Source organism: Carassius auratus, chromosome 41, assembly GCF_003368295.1.
Source record: "Carassius auratus strain Wakin chromosome 41, ASM336829v1, whole genome shotgun sequence".
In the NCBI taxonomy this organism is placed as follows: domain Eukaryota; kingdom Metazoa; phylum Chordata; class Actinopteri; order Cypriniformes; family Cyprinidae; genus Carassius; species Carassius auratus.
The window spans coordinates 16972388-16979388 of NC_039283.1; the positions used below are offsets into that span (position 1 = coordinate 16972388).

General features: G+C 38.0%; 1 pseudogene; it reads right to left on the reverse strand.

Annotated features, from left to right (window-relative positions):
* The window catches only part of LOC113059105 (tripartite motif-containing protein 46-like), a 433352-nt pseudogene that overhangs the window by 33336 nt on the left and 393015 nt on the right, over positions 1 to 7001 (reverse strand).

Here is a 7001-nt window from a genome sequence, read left to right on the forward strand (position 1 = left end):
ATACAGAAATAAATGGTGAAAGAGATATAAAAGTGCATAGCATTCAGTACCTCCACATACTCTCTCTCTCTCTCTCTCTCTCTCTCTCTCTCACACACACACACTCTCACACACACACTCATACTCTCTCTCTCTCTCACACACATGTTTGTTTTTGTGTAAAGTGTGTTCATCCCATAGGTGTAATGGTTTTTATTCTGTAGAAACTGTATATTCTATGGTCCTTCACCAACCCTACACCTAAACCTAACCCTCACAGGAAACTTTGTGCATTTTTACTTTCTCAAAAAAACTCATTCTGTATGATTTATAAGCGTTTTGAAAAATGGGGACATGGGTTATGTCCTCATAAGTCACCCTCTCCTTGTAATACCTGTGTCATACCCATGTCATTATACAGAGTTGTGTCCTGATATGAAACAGAAACAAGAGCACTCTCTCTCGCTCACTCTCTCACACACACACTCTCTCTATCTCTCACACACACTCAAGCTAGGGTTAAATGAGTGAGAACTTTTTTTCAAGAAGATATTTTGCTTTACAGACAACTACAACAAGGGAGGAGACAACGAAACATAAATTGTTTTCCAGATTCTTATGGCGGGATTGTGGTTTATATTTTAAGAACATTTACAAATAACTACTGTATGTCTTACAAACACCGCAATACCATACATTACTCAATTTTAGTAATAATGTTGATGCAATTATGTGCTAATCATCATTTTTGTAGGTTGAGGTTTGGGGGCTGGGGCTGTCTCTCAAGGCTCTTGGAATCGTTCTAAACTCTAAACTGTTACTGATTCTGATGACTTTATTCATTTGTAACATTTGTAACAAGAGAACACATCAAAATAAATAAATAAATAAATACATAAAATAAAAATAATGGAGTGTGGGTGTCATCCAGTGGCTTCATATGGGTTTTTACATCTTCATTTCATTTAAGCACTTAACTTCACTGATAAGACAGACTTCTCAGGTCTGTGCTCCAAAGCATGCATGCAAATTTACAGAGTCTGTGAATTAACGTCAACATTGTTCAGAATTACATTAAAATTGTAATTCACCAAAATAAGGAAAATTCGTAACTGTTGGCATGTCTAGTGTGGAACACTTTTTATTATTTCTTAAAAAATAAGCACTGAAGAAATTACTTTTAATGACTGTTTGACAATTTGGCTAATTTAATAAAATTATTATAATCTCTTAAAGCATATAATATAACTTAAATGTGTATCCTTTCAAAATGTGTATCTCCTTTCAAAGACAAAAACATTTATGTTCAGTAACCACGCTGGTTGCTAAATCAGTCTTCAAAGGTGCACTGCTTTGTTGTTATGTGAAAGAAGTCACTTTCAAGGCATGGAAATGCAGCAATTGCTGTGTTCGAAATGCCATAATAGCATACTACTCTTACTATTATGACAGTATTCAGTATGTATACTGTGCATAGCATATGCAAAATTTCTGAATGCATGGAATACCTAGAGGACCTACTATATTTGCCAGAATCTGCTAAATATAACTCTATTAGCCTACACTGAAATCAGTAGGCTTCAGAAGCTGTGTTTGGAATGACATGCTATCATACAACTCCTAGTATATTGCAGAATGCAATGTGTATACTGTGAATAGGCTAGTATGTACATTTTCTGCATGCATGGAATTCCTGGATTACATTTGCTGAAATTTGATATGCATCTGAAGACACTGCATGGGATACTGTGTCCCACAACGCAGGGTGAGTTGTGTGACGTTTCATCTTCAAATGCGTGGGTGAACTGGAGTGGGGGGAACCTAATTATAAATGTAACACTTTCATGTACATATGTATATGTTACTGTAAACTAGAAACTATTGCTCTGTGTTTGTGTAGAGATTGTTTCAAAAATATCAAAAATATTGCAGTAATATAATATATAAATAACACAATAATATTATAAATACAAATAAATATTTATATTATACATAATTCAATTCTGCTGTAAAGACCCAAAGCAATGATTTTGACCCAATCGATCGAGTTCAAATTGAATAAGCCTTTTGCCAAACTCGTTCTTCTCCTTTTCCCATCACATATCAGATCGAAAAGGTATTTAATTTCAATAAAAATAAATGAAATATTTTACATTTTTTAATAAAACGCCTCATTAATAAAATAGTGCTTATTGGATATGGTTAGGCTGCAACCATTTAATAATTTTTAATAAATATGATCATTTACACTCAGTATGTTATTGCATACTGTTTTCTAATGTAGGCTACTGCAGTATTGAGCTGTCACTTAACTATTGCTAAAGAAAATACTGTTATTTTAGTGTAAACTGAATTTATCATTATTTGAACTTGATGTGACTACTAGAATATATAGGTTTTTCCACTTTGTGTAAATGGCAACAATAAATGGCATCATTGTTCAGTAAAGACAGCTCAGTGTTGATTCAGTTATGTTCAGTATGTAAAGTTCATTAATTAATTGATGAGTTCAATTCGGCATTAAAGCATATGAATCCTTATTAACAAGATTTTTTTTAAAAAGAATGGTTTTAGCACATTTATTTGTAAGGTAACAGCCTCGCCAGCTGTGCTTCTTCTCGTTCTTATCGGGCAGCACCAATGTTATGGTGAAAACGCTATAAAAAAAAAATGACACGTCTAAATTCTCTCAATCAACTCTGTTCTCTTAAGATAAAGAAATAAACTCTCTAATCCATAAGTAAATATATTTGTAAGCTTTATATCAACCACTTCCACCTTTCTAGGTTCATTCCTCATTGTTTCTTTGAATAATATTTCGACAAACACAAATAACACACTGATTCCTCTATTCCACAGTGCTCACATAAAACTTGTTGGATGTTTTTTTTATATTATTTTTAAGGTTTTATTCAGCATAGTATGTCCAACCCTAAATCTTGTTAGAATATTTTCCTCTTTGGTGCTTCTTTAAGTCCCTATCATTGTATTTCATAAAGTTGACGTTCTGTATTTCCTGTATCCCATTTATGTTGCCACACAATTACTGCGTTTGCTTCATATTTACTAAGTGAGATAGGGCTATTCATGATCTCCCCATTTTCCAAAGCCTGTTTTCCTAATCCATCAACCTTTATACCCTTTATTCCCCTATGAGCTGGTATCCACATAGGCCTAAATATTATCATAATGTTCATATTCTTAAATCTCATCTCATTTACTATACCCTGTGTACTGTGAAAAGTGAATGAATGCAATGACTTTAATGCGAATATGAATCTGTACAAAGGCTAACCTTTTTAAATTTGAGTCACTTGTAGTGCAGTTGATGTTGCCATCACGATAAATGATCTGATGTTCTCCCATTAACAGAAGTGTTTAATGATGAAATAGTGAAAGCCAAACCTGCTCTCCCTGTTTTAGGATCTTTAGATCCATCAGCAAATGCTTGATATACAGTTTGAATGAAGTCTATTTTTAACAATAGCTACAATGTTTTCAGATTATTTCATTAACTATGACATATAGCTACATATCAATGAAAACAGCAGGAAACATTCGTGGAGTTATTGGATTAATTTTCAGTTACGCTTAAAAATAAAAATAAAAATAGGCAGTATGCACTGTGTAGTGGGCAGTACGCTAATGTGCATTGCGAACACAGCCGGTGTCTCGCGCAGGGGGCGGGCTGGCGTCAGTCTTTCCCGTCTGGAGTCTGACGCACTCCGCCAGCCAATAAGCTCATGTAGCACTTCGGCGCCCGAGCCCGCTGTGGAGGCACTAGGCAGGAGTTCTTCAAATAAAGATGGCAGATGTTGTCGAAGGAGACGGCACTTGCTCCGCTGGTCCTTCCACGCTTCACTCGGCGGCTCTCAACGGCTCCGGCATGAGCTCGGGGACCTGCGCCGGCCGGCATCGTCGCGACCACGGTCACCTCCGGGCCTCGGCTGGTCCGCATCGTCAAGTCGGACTCGGGCTATGGCTTCAACGTCCGCGGGCAAGTAAGCGAAGGAGGGCAACTAAGGAGCATCAACGGAGAACTTTACGCCCCGCTGCAGCACGTCAGCGCCGTGTTACCGGGCGGCGCGGCAGACCGAGCCGGAATCTCAAAGGGCGACCGTATTCTTGAAGTGTAAGTTTATATAAGACTCGCTTTACAGCGCTGGCCGCCTCCACCATCATCCCCTTGTTCGACAGAAAGTGGCCAGATTTGGTTTTAAACACTAGAGATTAAAATCCATAGTGCTTTGAAGGCGTCTGAAGAGAGAAAAGACGCTGTAATCCAGTGCGACTGCTAACGTGGCTAATAAGTGAGTTGATGTATATTGGAGTAATAAGCTGAAGGTGGCCAGCCTTGACACTCCAGCACTGCATATCCTCTTAATAGTCACGAAAAATGCAACATATTATAAAAATGCACGCTATTTAAATGGCCATACAGATGTTCCCGAAGACACATTTGTCCTGGACTGCAGAATGCACTTCTTACAGCAGGATTTCATATTCTAAGCACATCCCAGCTTGTCATTCAGACATCTAGTATTACAATTATCCCATGTCCTTTAGGTTTTTTTTGTGAATATAATAATGTATAAGAATAATCTCCTTTTTTAGAAACTTATTTCAGAATTTCAAGGACATCTTATTTGACTTTTTCATAAATCCAGCCTGCAGTTTCAGCCTCCCTGATCTTAAAGAGATAGTTACCAAAAAATAAAAATTATGTCATCATCTACCAGCCCTCATGTTGTTCCAAACCCAAGCCCCAGCCCCCCCCCCCAGCCCCCCCCCCCCCAAGCCAGAATGGCATCCTCAGTCCATTTGCTTTCATTTTATTGAAAAACAAAAAAGATGCCTTGAAAGTGAATAGAGACTGTTAAAGTTAGTCTTACACCTTATGTTACGTTACTTTAGAAGTGAGTCATTTATGTTTGGAACAACATGAGTATGAATAAATGTTGACACGCTTTATTAAAATTATTATTTCTGGCTGAAACTATCCCTTTAGCATCTCTTTCCACACAGTGTTTCTGCCTGTCAATATGCAGCATCAGTGTATGTCTGTGTGAATGGCTGCTTCATTTCCACTAGATAAAGAGGTTTGTGTTTGGACGCGCTTGTCTTCATTGCAGATTCAGGTCACATACAGCAGCGTGAACAGACAAGCTCTCTCATTCCCTCTCATCTTGCTGGAGCTGACTGTGCACTGTTCTGAGCAATACTGGGTCAGATTCAAAATAAAGCACATTGGACAAATGTGTTAACGATGGCACACACTTTCTGAATGATCGGCACATTCTTTTTATAACCATGGTGATCTCAAACAATTTGCCGCATGATTATGTAAACCGCAGACTTGTCTGTGGAATACATTAGGGGTATCTTTTAGGAGGAACATCTGGGTTATATTTGGGTTCCGATTTAATATCTTGTTTGGTGTTATTGGGTCTCGAATCTCACTGGAGTGGTTCCGGTTGCATGTTGATATTCACAGGGCACCTCACTGATGCTGGCGTTGGTTGTCATGATGACAAGTGGTTTCCGTGGCGCTGAAGGCGACAGAGCTCAGCATCAGTCAGTGTAAACTCAGGACAGAGAGGGGGGCTTAAATCCACCAACTCTTTCTGTTTTGCAGGCGTCCCTAAAAACATTCTATCTGCACACAGTGCACAGTTCATATGAAATGCAATGTTTTGCAAAGCACCCTCAGAGACAAGCCCCCCTAAACCAAAAGGGCTGGTAAAAAGCATTTTGTCTTCAATTGATCAATCCTGGTATCGATTTTAAGAAGAGCAAACCTTTACATTTTGTTTATTTTCAGTGGGCTGCATGAAAAGGCAGTCCCTGCCTTCTGCTGATCTGATTTATGCACCTGCACAGTTTGGGTCTTGTTGTTACATTTTAGAATTAATCATTTTGTAATGTATATAGTTTGCCATCTGCATTTAATGCTAGCAACAAAATGACTGTGAACTACAAAATATTGTCCAAACAACATTTATATTGAGTCTTCCTTGTGTACTAATATACATAAACAAACATACAACATGACCAGCGCAGCTGGTTCACAAGCAAATTACTCTTTTTAGTGAATCAATAAAGATACATCATGTCATGACCAATAGAGCCTGACTCACAAAGAATAACTTTTATAAGCCAGTTATTTTATTCAGTAGATTAGAATGACAAGTTACCCCTTTGGAATCAGTTCAAACTCTATTCTGTTTAATTTAAAGGGGGGATGAAATGCTCGTTTTTCACTCAATATCATGTTAATCTTGAGTACCTATAGAGTAGTACTGCATCCTTCATAACTCCAAAAAGTCTTTAGTTTTATTATATTCATAAGAGAAAGATAGTCTGTACTGATTTTTCCCGGTAAACAAGACCGGCTGGAGGCGTGACGTGTGGGCGGAGCTAAAGAATCATGAGTGCCAGTAGGCTTCTGCGTTGAGAGCGTCCAAAACAAACCATGGCTAACAGTCAGATTCAGCGTATATTTATGATCCAGAATCAGATCCAGAGGCTGAAATTTAACAAGAGCAGCATCAGCAAAGGTGTCTCTGTGTGGTATGTACTGAAACTGTATATATTTGCGCGGTTTTGGAAAATGACTAAGTTCCACTTTATGTCGTCTTTTTTTTTTTTTTTTTTTTAAGCTGCACATGTGGAAAGTGCAGTCTGATGACAACATCGCATGTTGTTTACTTGATGTGCTTACGCGCTGATAGCTAAGTTAACAACACAGAGATATTTGAAGCAGATTTACTCACCGCCTGCGGTTCCAACACACGATCGTGACCCTTTTTCGTTGGGACTGCATTATCCTTAAGAAATAAACAATATGCAAATCCGGCGTCAAACTGGGCCTTGTTTGTAAAACAAGCATCTTCAAAATGCAGGGAACAAACAAAAACGCTTGCACAACTCCGTTGATGCTCTTGTAAAAAAAAAAAATCCATCCACTAGTCCCTTAATGCTGTTTTTTTTTTCTTTGGTAATCTGTGCAGGGTTGTCTTGCC